The 20,056-nt window shown below is 43.7% G+C and overlaps 1 protein-coding gene across 5 annotated transcripts in view; it reads left to right on the plus strand.

The window, feature by feature from the left end:
- Window positions 1-313: 313 nt before the first annotated feature.
- Window positions 314-20,056, plus strand: part of ZBTB40 (zinc finger and BTB domain containing 40) — a 72,864-nt gene continuing 53,121 nt past the window's right edge. For 4 of the 5 annotated variants that reach the window (XM_044237393.1, XM_044237397.1, XM_044237398.1 and 1 more), the window contains exon 1: window positions 314-457. The gene's annotated coding sequence lies outside the window, so the exon portion shown is untranslated. Of the gene's footprint in view, window positions 458-565; window positions 657-20,056 lie in introns of those variants that run through there. The other variant, XM_044237394.1, reaches the window with a different exon arrangement.

The following is a 20,056-nucleotide window of genomic DNA, read 5'->3' on the forward strand; positions in this document are numbered from 1 at the left end:
ATGTTTTGGAAAGACGTAGAGAAATCTTCCGTGTCTACTTCTGTGCCATTCTTGAAATAAGATCCTAAGCCTAGCAGTGCCCCAGCAAGAGTCCGCGGAACCCCACTCAAACTTTCAAAAGAGAGAGTGGGGAGGGAAGAGAGTGGCTAAGGGTCATGGGTCAGGGAACGAGCCTGCAACTCGCCAGCCCCAGAGTCCCAGCATTGGTGGAGGTCGCGGCGCGACGCAGGCCCCGCCCCTTGAGGCCCGCCCCTGGCACGTGACTGTGGCGCGCGGGGCAGGCCGGGCGGCCCCCTCACCGCTCGTACTCCTTACGCGCCGGTCTCAAAATGGCCGCCTTCTGGCGTCTCTGGCGCTGTTGAATGAAGAAAGCTTTATTGTTCCCTTCGGGCGGGAGTGTTCGTGTCCTCTATGGCGCTGTCAATAAAGAACGGCAGTTTGAATCGGTGCTGAACAGGTAACCATAGAAACGGGGCTGGGACTCAGCGTGGAGACCCCTTTAGCTGCTGAGGCCCGAGAGGCGCCCCAAATTAGGGGCGCGCTGAGACCCTTCGGCGTGCGAACTCCGCGGGGCTCTTTGCCAAGTCCCAAACACCTCCTCTCGCTCGGGACGCGGACCCCCGGGGGTGGCTCCCACCCCGAGCGCAGGCTCGGCTGTAAGTCTGCGGTGGGGAGAGGCCGCGGGGCCCCGTCGGGGCGCACTCGGCTTGGCCCCAGCTTGGGGCCTGCCCTCGCCCCTTTCCGTCTGCCATTTGGCGCGATCTGAGGCCTCCTCATCGCTACTTCTCGAGTCTCCCCCACTCTCTTCTACCAGGTGCACCAGGCGTCGGGAAACCCCGGCCTTGGGCCAGTCCCTACCCCACCCCGTTTTTGTCTGTCGGGAACAAATAGTGGTTTTTACATTTTTAAATGGCGGGGGTGGGGGGGACGGGGAGAAGACTTTCGGGTAATTCGTGAACCGTATATGAAATCAAATACCAGGGGTCCACAAGTGAAGTTTTATTGGAGCACAGCCGTGTTCATTGTTCTGTATCATCTGTGGCTCCTTTCTTGCTGCAAGGGCTGAGCAGAGTCGTTGCGACAGATTCGGGCATAGCCCACAAAGCCGAAAATGCTTAGGCCTTGGCCTTCGCAGAAGTGTGCCAGCCCCAGCCCTAGAGACAAGCAGACTGGTCAGTGTTGTCCAGCGGTTCTTCTGATCACTTCTCACGGAATGGGAAACTCCAGTTAAAACTACCCCGTACACCTAAAGCTCTAGCCTTAACTGATCTGTTTGCTATTCAACATGGGGATTGTTTCCCCTATTTTTGATAACAAAAATACGCCTACAGTAAGTCAGGTGTTTTGTTTTCATGTCCAGAGGGTTTTTTGTTTGTTTGTTTGTTTGTTAACAACACTTCGTAAGTAAGTGCCCATGTTTCCACCTAAGACAGATTCTGAGGTTAAGCTTCCTTAGGGTGCAGTATAGGTCTGGCAAATGGAGCTCACCCCAGCGAGCCCTGTGCTTGGTAACCCACCTCCTACGGCTTCAACTTCTTTCAAGTCTCAACCTGGGGCTCCTTGATTCTGGCTTGATATTGGATCCGAGTCTGTGTTTGGCTTGTGGAGATATAATTACAACCTCAAAATGAAGTTTTTCTTTACTTAGCTAAATCGTCAAACTTCTGCCATACCCTGCTTTCTAATTTAGATGCCTTTCTTCTCTGGCAGTAGTTCCCAAACCTAGCTATTCATCACTAGTTTTAACTAACAAATGATTTCAGAACACCCCACGCCTGCATGCATACTTTCATGAATCATTCAGTATTTATTGAGCACCTGCTATGTACTAGAAAGGATTCAAATCCCTGGAAATACAGTGGTGAACAAGATCGACGTGATCTTTAGCCTTTCACAGAATTTAAATTCAGTAGGGTCTTGGAGAGATGGTCTATAGGTAAACAAAGGTAATTTAAACCACAGCTGTCATAGCATCATAGTAAAATTAGTAGTTAATATTTATTAGATGTTTTCTGCATGCTAGTGTACTATGTGCTTTATTTACTTGGATTATCATTCAGTCTTCTCACCAATACTATGACAAAGGTAGTATTAATATTTCCATTTTAAAGATGAGGACACTGAGACTCAGGAGAGATGTTTAGGGTTACATAGCTAATATTCAAGGGAGCTAAGACCACCCCTTCCCTGTTTTGTATCAGCTGCTAGCCAGTGCCCACAGCCTGTAGTCTCCTAAGTATTAAATAAACAAATTCAGGCCATTGGTTGAGCAAATATTTGAGTTCCTGCTATGTACCAGATACCACTGTGCTAGGCCTTGTGATTACCATGAGCGAGATGGACCTAACACCTCATATCTAAGACAAATAGTGGCATCTGTGATGAAGGTAGTCAAACAAGGCTAACCTGGAATAACCTGGGAAACCCCTCTTACCAGGGTGGCCCAGCAAGCCGCTAGAGAAAGGTAGTTTAAGCTGAATCTGAATCTTTCTGAGTGACAAGGATCCAGTCCAGCAAGAAGGGAGAGGGGAGACAACTGGGAAGGAAGAACTTTTTAATAGGATCAGAGATGGTGAGGTGGCAAGAATTTGGGGTGTTGGAGGATTGGAAGAAGTGAATAGTGGTGTTGTGATTCAGTCCCATGCTCTGAGTCTCTGGCCCTGAAGCCAGCTTTAGCATTACAGATTAATACTGAAAGGCAGATGATGGTACCTCCTCAAAGGGTTGTTGTGTGGATTAAACAAAAGGAAATGTAATAACAGGTTGGGTGTTTTCTTTTTGTTGTTGTTACACATGTTGCTCAATTCCAGTTAGAGAAAACAAACCATTTGGCCCCCAATGGAAATTTATCTGAAGCGCTAAATAATAACAAAAATCCAGGATTATGTTACCAACAGAACTGAGGGTGTATATGTATGTTTCTATCTTTGATGGGGTAGGGGGACAGAACAGATCTTGTTTTTTCTTAATGTTTCTGTTGAGAGAGGAACTCTTCCAAACGGCTTTTTAATTTTTTTTTAACCAAATTATACAATAGTCAGTTCAGAGCACTTTTCATTATTTTAGTGTGTTCCTCCTTTGAAGGCATGTGCATTTTCTTAAGGCAGTCTAAGAAAATGATAGGTTTCTTCTAGTTGGTGGTCATTTCAGAATTTGCTCGTAAATGATTTTGGGTTCCCCCCGAAAGTTTTCAAAATAATGTTGCATACTTGATGCAAGGCATCAGATGCTTTAAAGTAAGTAGCAGACTTTCCGAATTGGTAAAAATCAGAAGGTGTTTGGGTTCATGAATGTGCAAATTTTAGAGGCAGTGAGAAATCCAGCGAACTGTATAAGAAGATCAGCAATGTCAAGTTTTGCTTTAAACTGTGATGTAATCCGGTCCTGCAAATGGAGCAAAGAACTGGACAGGAGAGTGGCATGTTAATGCGATGTTAACAATAAGCCCTGCATGAAATTGCTATTTTAGGTTTGGGCGGGACCTTCACATTTCAAGTATTCCACTTTTACTCTGTGATTTGGGTCTGGTGGGTTCCAGTAAAGAGAAAGTGCTAACACTAGTTTTGAAGGATAATATAAAGCTGCAGGAGGAGCGAGGGCATAGGAATTGGTTTTTCGATCTATTTTATTTCAGTTCAAAGCATCATTGCAGACAGGCACTGCAGGAAAACGAGCCACACTTTGGCAACACTCAGCTGCTTTTGGAGATTGAAGGAGACTGAGTAGAACCAAAGTGTGGCTTGTTTTCTTGAGCTTTGTGTCTGCAAAGAAGCTTTGAACGGAAATAAAATAGATTGAAAAACAAATTGATATGCCCTGTTGCCTTATACTGGGTGTTTATGATACCCTTCTGGAGTACTGTGTGTACCAGCACCCGGAGGAAGGCAGTGACCCCTCAGCCGCTTTCAACTCTTCAAGAGAGTGAGTTCTTTGATTTTCACAAGGAAATTGAATTGGAATTTATGGTTTTCCGGATCTCCAATAGGCTGCCTTCTAAAGCCATCATCCCGATAATGTGAAGAAAGCAAGCTGTAGCCATGTAGAGGAAAAGAATTAAATATTAAGGGCACTTAAATTCAGAGATGAGATTGTCACTGTCTTCAAGTCATGGAGGGGGTGCGGTGTGTCACTTGCCGAGACCGTTGCAGTTTTGAGGCTTCTGCAGGCCTCAGCGGAAAGAAGGGTAAGGAAAGAGCGCTGGCTTTCCTTATACTTCCCCAGTGGTGGTGTTTAACCCCAAATCCTCCAACTCATGACACCCAAGTATTTCATTACCTTAAATGAAGTAAATACATTATAGCTGATCCTGGCTTGTTAATCTGGGGTAAGTGGTTGAGTTTCAGGGGACCCACAAATCCTTTAAATTTGTCTGAGTGTCATTTTTTCTGGGGAGTGAGCCCATTTCTCTAATCAGGTCTCAGAGGGATCCTTGACCTTCAAGGTGCAGAGCTGACAATGAAATGTCACATGTGATACCACTGGCCCAAAATAGTGTTGAGCAACCCCCTGAAACCAGTTACCGCGGGTGGTCTTGACTATAATTTTGAAAGTATCTTTTTGGGCCTTGTTTCCTGTCAAAAGTGGCCAAGTGAGCATGTCTGGTAGAGGTTATTTACCCAACGAGGTACTTTGGAAATGCTTCAGAGGTCATTGTCATGATTTTACAGAAGACTGCCACACTGGCGATGTGTTGCCTTGGCAACCGTGGTAGCAGTTGTCGTATTAGTCTCTTCTGACAGGTCAAAGGAAGAGTGGTTAACAGCCTAAGACATGGGCTCTAGGCATCAGCTTCTTGCAGATGGACTCGGTTCCTCAGGACTGTAGGAAAGTAGGGTTAGGAGGGAGAGAGGAGGAGAGGGATGGATTGAGGGAGGCAGAGACAGAGGAGTGATGGAGGGGAGATGCTCTCCCTCCTTTGTCCTGGCATCCCTGTGTTGTCTGCGAAGGGAAACGGCTCTTTCTGAAACCAAACTTACCTCACTTACCTAAAAAAAAAAAAAGCCAACTCGAAGATACAGTTTCTGGTTTATTAGTACTCAAATGGAAAGAAAAGAACTATTTTCAGATCTTTATCTTGGAATGTTTGCAAACATGGGACCTCAGTAGAAAACTGCTGTGGGCCACGGTTGGTTTGGCCCATACAGTGTTTATCAATGAGTGCTTACATTTACAGAGAGAGATTTTTACATCTATCTGACCCCTGGATATATTGGCATGAGTGACTTCTGCTTTTAGTAGAGTCTAATTTCGGGGCTCTCAATGTTTGATGAAGTAAATTTTTAAGAAGGAAAGGGCCCAAGAAGGATGAGGACGATTAGAAACAAAGGATCCCTAGCTTTTGAGGATCTCAATATTGGTTACTTGAAATTTATTAAAATATAAAAACAAAGTGAACGGTATGTGGTTGTTTCTGATTTCGAGAAAATACTGCAAGAGGTCATCTAACCTGCTACTTTCATCTGTTTCTCAGCTTTCAAAGACTGCAGTCTGACTGGTGGATTTTTGTCCTTGACTCCTTGTCCCCACTCGCATTGAAGGATGGTGTCAGGGGCTCTGGCAGCAGTGAACTTGCCATTTTTCTTCCATCTGGTACTTATCTTTGATTCCTAGTCTCAGTGGATGGCACCAGAGAGTTGTAAAAGGCAGAAAGTCCCCCTATGTTCTTCCCCTTCTGTCAACTCCCCACCCTCCTTCCACTCCCTACCCACAAATAGCGCACATTTATTTAGGCTACGAGCCTATTGATGTCCCTTTTCTCTTTTGGTTCAAGCTACTATAATCTCTCGTCCTGAATTACTACAATAGCCTCGGAGCTGGCCAGCTGGCTTCTTCCTTTGTTCCTTTCTAATCTATTTTGTATACTGTTGCCAGTGATCTTTATAAAGCACAGATCACATGTGATTGTTTCCCCCTTGCTTCAGACTCTCCAATGGCTTGCCTGCCCGCGGGATAATGCAGTTCCTTGGCTTGGCCTTTGCTGCCCTCAGACTCTGTCTTAAGTCTCATCTTAACTCTTTTCCCTCCTTCCTCTCTCACCCTTCTCCTTGAGCACCAGTTCGTTATGCTCAGTGGGCCCAGAACTTCATCCTTCCCAGGACAAGTAGGCTGCACTCTGGGGCTTTGGAGTTCCCTGGCCATGTTACTTACCGGGCCGGTAGCAGTGCCATTAGATCACTGAATGTTGCTTGGGCTTTCTGTGTCGTTCCTTTGTCCCGGGACCATGTGCCGCTTCAAATATGTAGTCAGATACTGTCCCGAGGTCAGTACTTCCCAAGTATTTTCTCTGGTTCTCATGCCACCAACTTGATAAGCTTTATCAACAGGCTCATTTGTTTTAAACTTTAAGATTTGCTTTTAAAAATCTCATTTATTTTTATTTTTATTTTTATTTTTTTTAAGATTTTATTTATTTATTTGAGAGAGAGAGACAGTGAGAGAGAGCATGAGCGAGGAGAAGGTCAGAGAGCGAAGCAGACTCCCCATAGAGCTGGGAGCCCGATGTGGGACTCGATCCCGGGACTCCAGGATCACGCCCTGAGCCGAAGGCAGTCGTCCAACCAACTGAGCCACCCAGGCGTCCCTCATTTTGTTTTTTTAACTATGTAAGCCATTTATGTGTTTCCAAAATCAAAACTAGGTAACACGTTGCATTCACATAAGATTATTTCATACCTGATCCCCCTCCTCTGTCTCTCTTGAGTCTTATGTCAAAATTTTGGGGGTTTTGCCCATTTGTTAGGTAAGAAATAATTTCAGTATAGTTTAAATTTGTTTTCTCCTTTAATGAGATATGAGCTATCTGCCCAATGTCTGTGATATAAGTTGCAAAAATGTTTTTGCCAATTTATCATATGCCTAAATTTGCATATGTTGTTTTATTGCTGTACAAAAGTTTTTCATCTTTACATATTATATTTATGGCTTGTACAGTATATTGCTTTAGATTTTGAGTCACAGTTAGGAATTTGCCCTGCTCTTAATTTATGGGGAATTCATTAGTGTTTTCTCTCAGTATATCTATGGTTTCACTCTTTATGTTTTAAACATCTAAGGTTCTTATCCTTTTGGAATTTATCTTGACATTTAGTTTGAGGAAGGATCCAATTTTATTTTCTCTACAGTAGCCAGCCAGGTATTCCAGCATCTCTTAGGAAAAATTCTTATCAGGGTACCTCCATGGCTCAGACAGTTAAGCCCTGGCTCCTGATTTCAACTCAGGTCATGGTCTTGGGATCATGAGGTTGGGCTCCACCTAGTATGAAGCCCACTTAAGACTCTCTTTCTCCCCCTCCCTCCCACCTGCCCTGTTCTCTCTCTCTGAAAAGAAAGGAAGAAAGAAAGAAAAGTTCTTATTTTTTGCCTATTGATTTGAGATGCTGTTTTAATTGGATACTAAACTGTTGTATACATTTGGGTTTCTTACTGGATTTTCTATTCTGTCCCATTGGTTTGATTGTCAATTCATATGCTATTATCTTAACCGTCTTAATTTTAGAGGTTTTATAATTTTTTTTAACATCTGGGAGGGCCAGTGTTTCCATATTGCTCTTTCCTAGTGCTTTTCTGGCTGCTTTTGCTTGTTTATTCTGCCATATAAACTTTATAACCAATTTGTTTAGTTTTAGACAGCAACAAACAGATGGTATTTCTATTGAGATTATGTTAAATTTATTATTTAGCTTAGAACTGACATCTTTATGATGTTGAGTCTTCTTATCCAACATCTTGGCCCATCTTTCCATTTGCTCTGGGCTACTTTTGTGACCTTTCAAGAGTGTTTTATGTTTTTTCCTATAAATTTTGTATGCTTCTTGTTAAGTTTGTTACATTTTCAGTCTTAACTTTTTTTTTTTTTTTTTTAAATAATCCCTTTTGGAATCCCTCCAGAACTTCTCGAGGGGTGTTACACACCCATGTACTCAAAACTTTTTGTGTGTCATTTCAGATGGTTCATAGATGTACCCCCAGCCCATCCTGTTATATTGTCCCCTCAAAACCCCTTCTCTTGTCTGTCCTCCTCCCTTCTCAGTACATAGCTCTGTGTCCTACATACAGTAGGCAGTCTGTGCATATTTGTTGAATGGATGAATAAAGATGAAAGTAGATAAAAGAGCGAGCCTATAAGACCCATATATGGAGAGATTGTCCTTGTACAGACATCCAGATACTCCTAAGTGTACAGTCTGCAGCTGTTAATTCACTGGTTTCTAGCTGTTAATTCACTGGTTGTTCTCCTTGACCTCATCCCGGAACTTTAAAAAATAGCATGTTGATAATGATAGTTACATTTATTGAATACTACAAAGTGCCAAGCTCTGGCTAGGTATTTTCCATAATTATTTCTGGTAATCCTTACAGCCACTAAGCAATAGATATTAATATCTCCATGAAAATATGGACATTTCAAACATACAAAAGTGTGACTAGCGTTGAACTCCCATATACATGTTACCTCATGTTTTTACAATAGCGGAAGCAGGTTTTGAAAAATTAAGTAGCTCAAGGTTACAAAGTTAAAGTCAGGTTTGGAACCCAACTCTTTTTAGCTCTTTATTAAGGTTATTTTTCAAATTTTAAACTCCCAACTAGCGAGGGAAACACGGAAACAAGGGAGACAGTCCTACCACTCCATTCTAAACTCCAGCTCACAGTATCAGTTTAGTCTTCCTTTCTGATTCGTATCACAAAGATTCCCCTCGCTTCTCTTTGCAAACACTAAGCCCTCCCCTCACCCCTCCCTCTTGCTTCCCTTAAGTTCTGCTCTCACTTGCCTGCTCTTGGCCTAGTTTTATCAGTGGAGTCCAGTATTAGTTGACTTGTAAAGGCCTGCCAGTGTTTTGAGACCCGGCTCTCAGCATGATATTGGGAACATAGTAGGAACTTATGAATTTAAATAACAGTGAAATTTGCTGCTCTTACTCATTTAGCCCATAGGTTTAGTGTGGTACTGTAACTTGTGAATGATGCTCTGACGGCCGGCAGTCATTAGATCTGACCCCCCCTAGATACTGGCTGCTCATATAGCCGGTGCTCTGCTGTCAGCGGCCCTCAGTTCCAGGCAGGTTCGAACCTTTCTAAGGTCAAAGTCCGAGACAGCAGAATAATTGGCCCCTGGAGTTCTGGGATTTTTTTTTTCTTAGGCAATGAAGTGTTGAGGATGAAATTTTCCACGTCTTCCTTTGAACATTTTTGAGCAAATGCTATGGAATCCCATAGGTTCTTTCCCAAAGTTAGAAGCAATAGAGAAATTATCCTCTTTTGCATTTTGTTGTTGTTGTTGTTGTTGTTAGCTCCCCAAGTTAACCCCTTGTTAGCCTCAAGCTAACTCCCTCGTGATAGACAAGAGAAAGCTGGAGATGAAAATCATTCCTGCTTCTTCAAAGACAAAAAGCTTTCAGAACTTGAAGGAGAGGAGGATGGAGCTCATCTGCCCAGTGTGCACAGAGGTCTAGCGAAAGCTGGGTGAGCTGCATGGTATCACAGGGCAGTAATTGGGCATTGGGAGCTCCGCAGTCTCAGTGCTGCTGATACTCAGCTGCTGAAGTGTAAGAAGAGTAGGAATCCAAGCTGAAGGTGATCTGTTCTTGCCTGCGCCATGTGTTCTCTGAGAGCAGGGTTATGCTGAATTTCTTCTCTCTATAAGGACAGCTTTAGTTAAGGGTGTTTGGCGGGGCTCAGTAAAGATTTGCTGGTTGGACAGGGACACACTGTCCCTTGACTAAGGAAATGGGGTCTTAGAGCCCTAGCCCTGCTCATGCTGCATGAGCTCTACCTTCCCCAACAGCACCATCATGTGCCTCGTGACCTTGACAAGTGTGGGTTGCACCTTATATACCACAGAATAAGTAGCCTCTAAATTAATGGCATCTCTTCTTACTTGAAAACCATCTTATTTATGTACACTCTCAATGATGAGCACTGGGTAATGTACAGAATTATTGAATCTCTGTATTGTACACCTGAAACTGACATAAGGTTGTATGTTACTATACTGGAATTAGAAACAAACAGCAGCAACAACACCCCCCCCCACTTTCTTTACTTTGTATCTCTGCATTGCCTCTGAACAGAGACGTGACCAAAAAAGTAGGAGAAAGAATGAGGGATCGAGAGCTTCACTGCTTTTTCAGTTCCCACGCTTGGGCAGTATCCAGCGGGGAAGGTTCCCGGCTCTGGAGTCAGACAGCGTGGGCTCATTTACCGACCCTAGTGCTCACCAGCTTTGTGATTTGGGGCAAGCCATTTACTTTTGATAGGACTCTACTTTCTCGTTTGAAAGTGGAATTAATAATAGTAACTACCTCACAGGTTTTGCAAAAATTATGTAAGGCTACCATGCAAAGTGCTTGGCATAAGGCCTGGGTTATAATAAACGTTTGCAAATGTTAGCTCCTATTGTTAGATCCCTACCTTAACCCTTCTGAACTGTGTCTTTTTCCCTTTCCAAAATGTGTTTTTCATTGCTGTCTACTTGAAATAGGTACCAAAATCATAGATAACAGGAAGGGTCTCATGTCTGACCTGGAAGATCTTAAGACACTCGTCAGCATCTCCTATTTCCTCATCTACACAATATGGGAATTGGACAAGGTGATTTCAGAAGTTCCTGTTATCTCCTGCTAATTTTCAGTGAATTTAAGGCATTCAGTTCTTTCAGATTATAGCTCAGTCCTAGGCCTCTATGAGAGACCTAACCTCCCCCGTTTCCTTACTGACCGCCGTCTCAGACCAGCTGTTTGAAACTAGCAGTGTGGTGGTCTATAAAGTCTGTTCTCTAAAAAAAAAAAAAAAAAAAATGCAGTATTTGACATATAGAAGATACATTCATAACTTATATAAGTGATCAAGCAGAGTGATTTTTAAAAAGTACATCTGTGAACTGGTTATCCAGCCTAAGAACTATAAAATGAAATAGTTTGGCAGGTGGATTTTTATCCTTCTTTTTGACATTTAATGAATGTTTACAGTGTTACTGGAGATGTCCTTTAAGTATATGGACTCATATACACACAGGCTTATTAGTGCTTATAGGCTACCCCACCAAAAAGTGCTAATATCCCCATTTTACCTACAAAGAAAGTGAGGCCTAGAGAATTAGGTCTCTTGCCTAAAGTCACACAGTTGTTGAGAAGGACAAAGCCGTGATTCACCCCCTGGGCACACGGGTGGGCTCTAGAGCCTCTGACCCTTAGAGCTGGGCACCAGTCTCTCCAGTCACCAGGGCTGGTTTGGTATTATGTAGTTGCCTGAGCTCACTAATTTCTACATTAAATGGGTAGTTTTGAATTTGACCTTTGGTATGGTGTTACTGTGTCTGGATCGATTCTTCCCAGCTGAGCAAAAGCCTATTTTCATAATCGAGTTGGTGAAACCTCAGAACTTACCCCCATCTTCAGATCACTGCAAGGTGCTTGTAAGTACCAGGGACAACGCCAAGAGCCTTTTTTTTTTTTTTTTTTTTTTTTTAAAGCACCTAAAAGGTTGGATATAAAAGCATTGGAGTGATGATTGCTTGTTGAGACTCTTGACTGCGGGATGGAGGAGTCGCAGTAGGTGGGAGACAGTCGCAGCCCCCAGTCCCTCGCTGGACGATGGTGTTGCCCCAGAGATTTTGCAGTTTGGCCTGTGAAGAGGCATCGTGGGTGAGCAGCTGAATCGGGAGCTGCGCCCTGGAAAGGCAGGCAAAAGACAGATAAGCCTCTCAAAGCCTCCTTCCATTAGAATAGCCTTGAAAAATCACTTGTTTCTAGGAGTTGGAAGATAAGAGGCCACAAGCAGTTTGTTACACTGACCGTTTTGATGTTTTGTCTCAGTGGGTTTTATAGAATGTCTCCAAAGAAGAGTTTCATTAGAAATTGAGAGAATCCGGAAAAAGAAATGAGTTTAATATAATGGTTATTATAGGCTTATCAAGAATCAGATGCTGTCAGTTTTGAGATGTGGAAAACTACCTTTCTAGTGGACTTGAGTCCGTTCTGTCTTCACCTCCTTGAGAATATAGTGGTGGGGAGGTGGCAGCGGTGGTGAGCTAGTGGCTAGCAGCTGATGCATTTATTGAGCACTTACTGTGTCCTCAGTGCATACTGCCGGTGCTTTAGGTGTATTAACTCATTTAATCTTCTAACCACCCAGTGAGAGAAGTACCAGTATCTCCCCTATTTTGTAGATGAGGCACCTGCGCCCCTCAAGCACACATTTTGCGATTGGACATTCAAGCTCTACACCAGGTAGCCTGGCTCCAGCTCCATCCTTTACCACTAAGCTACACTGCCACTCAGGACGGCCACGGACCCTCTGCCCCGAGTAATGTGCAGTTGGACAGCATTGCGTTTAATTTGGAGAACCCGTGGACTCTTCTTTCCTTTCCCAGTCCATGCACTCAGGTTTAAACCCCATGGTAGACACATGTAAATTCCCTGCAGGCAGAGATTCTGTCTTACTTAATTTTGCTTGGTACATAGTAGGAATTAACTAAATGTTTAATGAATGACTAGGTTGTTAGAAATGACACTGGCTTTGAAGCCAGCCAGACCTACCTGGGTTTCTATTTTTAAATTTCCTTGTTATAAAAATAATACATGTTTATTCTAAAAAAATTCTGTAATATATGAAGAAGAAAATAAATCCTCCATCATGACACTACTTAGGAACCCACTGGTAGCATTTTGATATATTTTCTGTCTTTAAATGCAAATGTGTACATGCATGTACATACATTTTCTCTCTCTTTTTAAAAAAAGATTTTATTTATTTATTTATTTGATAGAGATCACAAGTAGGCAGAGAGGCAGGCAGAGGGAGAGGGGGAAGCAGGCTCCCTGCTGAGCAGAGAGCCCGGTGTAGGACTCGATCCCAGGACCCTGAGACCCTGACCTGAGCCTAAGACTGAGGCTTAACCCACTGAACCACCCAGGTGTCCCATCAGTTTTAAACCAAATGGGAATTATATATACAATTGCATGCTGGTTTTTTTCCTTTTAGTATATTGAGAGCATTCCTCATGTTATTAAAAATCTTTAAGAGCCTTATTAAAAAATTAACTTAGATATAATTCACATACCGTACAGTTCATTGTTTTAACATATACAACTTAGAAGTCTGTGTAACCATCACCACTTTATAATTCTAGAACATTTTCGTCACTCCGGAAGAAAACCCTATACCCATTAGCATTCACTCCCCAATTCCCCCTCCTGCTAGCCCCTGGCAACCACTAATCCACTTCCTATCTCTATGGATTTGCCTGTTCCGGACAGTTCATACAAATGAACCCTCCAGTACGTAGCCTTTCGTGACTGGCTTCTTTCACAGAGCATAGTGTTTCTAAATTACACCCCCGTTATACGTTTTCTATGTTCTATTCCTTTGTATGGCTGAAGAATATTCCATTGTATGGATATACATTTTGTTGGTTCATTACTCAGTTGGTGGATGTTTGGGTTGTTTCCAGGTTCGGCTGTTGTGTATAATGCTCCACGTGTGGATATATGTTTTCATTTCATTTGGGTTGGAGCTAGAATTGGAATTGCTGTTTCTTCCACAGTATCTGTTTCTTCCACAGTGGCTGTACATTTTACATTCCCACCAACTATTTGTGAGGCTTCGAATTTCTCCACATCCTCGAGACACTTGTACTTTCTGCCTGTGTGTGTGTGTTTTGTTAAGCATCCTACTGGATGTGGGGTGGTAGCTCTTGGCAGTTTCGATGTCCATTTCCCTAAGGACAACTGATACCAAACATCTTTTCATGTGCTTATTGGCCATTTTATATATCCTCTTTGGAGAGAGATTTATTCCAATCCTTTGCCTGATTTTAAGGGGCTTGTCATTTTGCTGGTGAGTTGTAAGAGTTCTGGATACTGTATTCTGATATGCTATATATATATATTCTGGATACTAGACTTCTATCAGGTAAATGAGTTGAGAGTATTTGTTCCCATTCTGGGCTTCTCTTTTTCTTTCTTAACAGTATCCTTTAATACACAAAAGTTTTTGAAGATGATAAAGTCCAATTTGTTTATATATTTATTTATTTTTGGTTGCTTGTGCTATAGGTATCCTACAGAGGAACCTATTACTGACTGCGTATTTCATAATATGTCTGTATACCATATTTACTTAAAATCTTCATATGGTACAACTCAGTTTCCAGTTTTTTACCAGTGGTGCTATTCTTCTGAATTCAGTATACATAAATAATTCATTATATCTCTAATTAATTATTTCCATGTAGATGGGAGTCCTAGAAGTGGGTCTAAAGGTATAAATATTTAAAATATTCATTAAATATGTTATCTTTTAAATATCTTAGTCACTTTAGAAATGTGGTTTTTCTTTCTATTATTTTTGTTAAGTCACAAATCTACCTTATAGTTCTATGAATAACAATGGATTGGGGAATTTGGAATCATATATTCTTTGAGACACTTTTGGGCAGTTTTCTGGCTTGAGGATAATTATTTTCTCATTGAAAGAGCTATCAGTGATTGATATTGGATCAACATTCAAAGAAAAAAATTGTAAATGTGCTGTCTCCCACACCTAGTGCTCATGGCCGCCAGTCTGTGAGATATGGGGGAAGCCCTCCCTGCTTAGCCCCTGCCCTGTTTTGTATATTTAGGAGTTTGGTATTTTGGCTCCAGTGCTGTCTTGAAAACCCAGAAATCTGGGACCTGGGTTTGGCCATTATCTAGGTACATGACTTGGCAGGTCACTTAATTTCTCTATCTTTTCATCTGTAAAAGGCCTGAATTACATAGTCTCTAAGGATAATTTTAGTTGCAAAATTCCCTGACTTTTATTATCCTTCTGATGAAGAGTCATTTCCCCTGTTTGGTATTGATAAATACTTTTTAAAAAGTTGTCATTAGTGATGTGTGGCAGAGTGGCTGAAGAGAGGCAGAGCGACAGGTGACAGAAGTGTATGGGTGGGGGAGGGGGTAAGGAGCAGGGGGAAGGGGGGGAGGACTGAATCTGGTAATAGCCGGGGAGAAGTTAGAGGGTGGCTGAGTTTGAAGTGAGCTGAGAGCTTCAGTGGGTGAAGCTGCTTCCCGGGAAAGTGGTTCTGATCCCATAGATGCTCAGCGCACTGGGTGGAAGCCCTGGGGCCGTGGCAACAGGCGCACACTGCCTGCATCTGGAGAGGGAGCAAAAACTCAGCACGTGGTCTGAGCTACTAAATACATGCACAGGGTTACCTCAGAGACAAAGCTGAGTCCTGCTTTTTCAAAAGAGAGATGGGAGCCACCGAAGAGTACAGGTGACAGAAGGGACACAGCAGAGCAGTTTGTGGGGCCGGGGTAGTATACGCTGCGCTCAGGGTCTACCTGCCCGGGCCAAAGCAGATGCCCCCAGTTCCCACTGAATGTTGGTAGAACACAGTCTTTTCTGATGACACTTGAATTTGCTGCTGGAATTTTGTCACGTGTAACTGTAAAGAGTAGGCCTATTTCACTAATACATGAACTAATAAATTCACTTTCTAATTTATACTTCTTTTAGGAGTGAGACTGTGTTATCGAACCTCCAAAGTCCAATTAACTGTGAGACTTAAATGGGACAGTGTTTTGTATCTGGAAGGTTGACAGTCAGACAATCAGACTTTTGGTAAATTAAGTTCCGGCCATCAAGGGAAGTCTCTTGGCAGCCAGCCAGCCTGGCTGTTGCAAGGGCACTCTTTCCAGATACACCTCTCCATCCATCTTTCAGCAGAGACCAGCAGAAGAAATAAGGCATCTCAAACGCAAGTGCTCCTGTCAGGCCAGCCAGCCGCACATCTCTGCCTCTGGAGAGGGGTTGAGGAATGCTAACACCCAGCCCAGAAATTCTGTCAAGACTAAGGTAGTCATTAAGAACAGGGAGCCAGCAGATCTGCATTTAAACGGTGCTCAGACTTTTTAGCTGTATGGTCTTGGGCATAACCTGTTAGACATTACTTTCCTCATCTGTACATTAGGGGTAATAAGGGTATCTACCTCATAGGGATGTTAGGAAAATGAATGGAAAAGTATTTTGACAGTGCGTAGCACAAGGCTGGACGTTATTACCATCACGGAGCAGTTGGTGACCTTGCCAAAGGCCTTCAAGTGATTGAAGCATATGGAAAAGAGCAGAGACCGGGGATTGGGCAGAAAGGGTGGTTTGTTTGGTTTTTTTTTCTTTTTTTTTTAAAGATTTTATTTATTTCTTTGTCAGAGACAGAGGGAGAGAGAGCGAGCAAGCACAGGCAGACAGAGAGGCAGGCAGAGGCAGAGGGAGAAGCAGGCTCCCCGCCGAGCAAGGAGTCCGATGTGGGACTTGATCCCAGGACCCTGGGATCATGACCTGAGCCGAAGGCAGCTGCTTAACCAACTGAGCCACCCAGGCATCCCAGAAAGGGTGTTTTAATCACCTCTTACTCACCCTGTTGCTGAGGGAGGAATTCCTACCCTAGGGTTATGGGGGTGGCTAACGCATGACACTGGACATGGGCAGATGAGACTGGCCGCAGCTTTTATTAGTCACATAGACTCACAGCCCCAGAGGAGGACACAGCTGCTGCTCAGGGCCACACAGACTTGCCCTCAGGAGCAGAGTGAACCATCAGGGGCTTTGGGAGGCGGGCTTTGCAGGATCTAAAAGGTGGGGTGCCTCCTGGTTTCTGCCAGGGTATGTGATTGGCTTGCTAGAATAATCTTGGGGGCTGATAAGGAACTGAAACCCACTACTCAGGGGGTAGACAGGAGCTGGACCTTAGTCCCTTTGATAAGGAGGATTGTTTGGCTCAGGGACCTTGTCTACCAGAGCAGAATGGGTAGGAGAATTTGTAGTTAGATCACTTGAGGCCTTCCTGATTTTACCAATTGACAGGGCAGCACGTAATATTGAGCCTTGATTTTAGACTTTGTGGCACAAGAGAGAATGCAGGTCTTGAAACGCTGTTCCATACAGCTGTCGGGGAAACCCAGTAGAAGGCTATGGAAGATCAGTAGAGTTGCCCGATTCTGGGGAAGACAAATGGCGTAATGGCTGGAAAGGGAATACACAGGGTTCATACGTAGTGTCATAAGCAGAGATCTCTTCATTGTTTGCAGTTTAGTGTACATTCATGGATTGGCTCTACCATCCTGGGCCCTTCCAAGGCTTAACCAGGTTCTAACCACGTTAGATCAGGAGAAGTTTGACTTGATTACTGTGGCAGCAGCCAGGGAAGCCAGACTAACCGTGGAAGGCCAGACTGCTGAAATGTATTCTGCAGGAGCTGGGGTTGGGGCCAGGCCACAGAGCTATTCGCCTTAGGCATGGTTATTGGACTCCTCCATGTCTTGTAGGTTTTATTCCCAGAGCTGTTAGGGAGTTTGCTTTTCTGACTGGAGCCAAAGACAAGTGCAAAAGGGAAGGATTTGAAGATGACTTGAGATTTTTTTAGAGGTACTTAAGACATAATAATTTGATATGAAAAAAGTGATTGGAGAACAGGCAGGGCTGTACAGTGCTTTGTTCCTCAGAGAGGGTTCTTGGACCGACAGTATCCGTATCACCTGGGCCCTACCCCAGAACTTCTGGGTCAGATTCTTCTTTTCTTTGATGGATCCCCAAGAAGCCCTTCTAGTGGATAGAAGGGCAAGATATTTAGGTCAGGCAGCCTGGATTAAGATCTCAGTTCCTCTTCTGATTTGCTGTATGATCTTGGGCCTGAACCTTACACCTATTAGGATTTATTGTGAGTTGGGTTTACCTATCATGCTGGATTGTTAGTATTAAAGGAGGGAACATAAGAAGTGCTTAGAAACACAGTAAGGTACTTAATTATTAGTAGCTCTTACTAGTAGTTATTTGGTAATATCTATAATTTGGCAGAATATGAGAAGAAAGAGCAGGGATGTCATTCCGGCTAACTCTGTCATGAGACATGAGTTGATAATCGTGAAAAATACGGTCTTCTGAGCTGATGGGGCAGTGGATGTGGTTGGCTTGCTAACCAGTTCCCTCAGGCTGAGACCGTAGGTATACTTGTTTAGTAACCAAGTCCCAACAGCTGTGCTTCCTGATGGCCACTGAGCTCTAGGAAGGGAACATTATCTGCAGAAGTGGTAGCTAAGACTTGGCATACAGCAAGGCCTTCACATTATAGAGGACAGAACCATGGCGTGAGAACGGAGACCTGGGCTTACTTCTGCCCCTTGGTAACTCATGACCCTTAATGCATTTAATATCTCTGAGCCTTAGTCTTTATCTGTAAAACGAAGATGAATGGGATGAGGTGTAAATCCCAGCACACAAGCAGGTATCATCCCTGTGTCATCCTTGCGTGGTTTCTACCATTACTGCTCACTAGACAGCATCCAAAGCCCCAGAGGAGAATTTTATCCTTGATGCCGCTTGAGAATCTTCACTCCTAGGCTTTTTCGGAGCTGCTCAGGTTACTTGTATTTCCCAGTGACCAGAACATACCATAGGAAAGCACATTGCTGTAAGTCTCAAGGACAGGAACTGTAGGAGACCAGACTCTGGAATGGAATGATGAGGATGATAGTGATAATACCGCTGGTTAGAAACAACAATGGCAATACACAGGACAGGATACGACCACGAGCCCAGGGATGCCAAATACGGAGACCTCACCCCTTACGCTACATGTTGGTGCCTTTCAGGCCCTCCGTGTAAGACAGGACCAAATGACAGCTGTTTTTGAACTTGAGAAATCTGGGCCCACTAAAAGCTGCAGTCACCCTTTTCTGACCTCACCCATCCACCTTGCATTCTCAGAAATAATTGCTAGTGGTTCTCTTTTAACTTAGCTGATTCCTTAGATACCTTACATTTAAAATCATCTTTTTGTGTGTAGCAAATGCCCCATTTCTTGTCTCTGAATGTGTGATCTTTGCTCTAATTATGTGGAGCGTGCCTGTTACTTCACCTGACTCTGGTTGTTTGTGAGATACTAAATAGCCATGGGGTTAAAGCCGACTTGGATCAAAGAGCAACTCAGCCTCCCAGGACCTCAGTTTCCTCCCTTAAAAAGGGAAGAGATTGGACTAAGGTCATTTGGTCATGCGACAAGAGTACGTGATAGATAAAGTAATGAACTTCTGTTTGCTGAAAGCAATGAATAGGGCTCTCCAAGGTCTCTTCCACTCTCTGGTTCCAGCAGAGCCCAGGCATCAAGGTAGAAGTAAAGATTTTATTTAGGAGAAAGGGATTATCAACAGCAACAGAACAAAACAAAACAAAAAAGAAACAAACAAACAAAAACTTTAAGCAGATAAGGTTGCATTGAGCCAGACTGTAAGAGATGTCTTGGACTGTGAGATAGATGGGCCCAAAGGAGAGGGCAGAATTGTTAGGCAACCAAAATCGAAGACCCTTGATTAAGTAATAGAATGGCTTTTCTCTCGTGTATGTTGGAACACACAAATCCAGGCAGAGGTGGGCCCAGCTTCTCCATGGAACTCCATAATACAGGATGTCTGAGGCTACAGCCTGTGTAGATAACATAATAGAAGAGGCCTGTTTTTCCTTTCCATTGCCAGGCACTTTCCTTCTTATCCAGCCCTCCTGTCACTGGGAAAGCTCTGCTTCCATTGTGCTATTCCTGTTTCAGAAGCTCCTCTCTCAAAGCAGGTGGGGGGGTTCCTCTGCTCATTTTCTGCCCCCCCCCCACCTCCGTAGCCTTGTGCTCCCCCCATCCTCTTCCACCAGTGGTTTTGGAGACCCACCCTGGCCAGCCCAGTGTCCATAATACTGATGGCAGCTAGTTACTGCATGTCCTTCAGAGCCGGGTGCAGTGCCAGTGTCCTGGACACATACACGATTTCCAGCACATGGGCCAGACGTGCCTCTTCTGGAACGGAGTTCCTCTTCGTGGCTCTTCCTCTGCTTGGAGCTCTCCACCTTTCACCCTGGCCTGTTGGACTTGGACCTCACTTGCGTTTACCAGCTGCAGCACTTGCCTTTTCATTGCCACTCACTGGGATCAGTCTCTGTTGTCTCCTCTTCCTGTCCTTTTTGTCTTGTATGGATTGTGTCCTTTTAAGAGATCTGTTTTCAATCATTCTAGCATCGGATCAGCTTTATT

Source organism: Neovison vison, chromosome 2, assembly GCF_020171115.1.
Source record: "Neovison vison isolate M4711 chromosome 2, ASM_NN_V1, whole genome shotgun sequence".
Lineage (NCBI taxonomy): Eukaryota > Metazoa > Chordata > Mammalia > Carnivora > Mustelidae > Neogale > Neogale vison.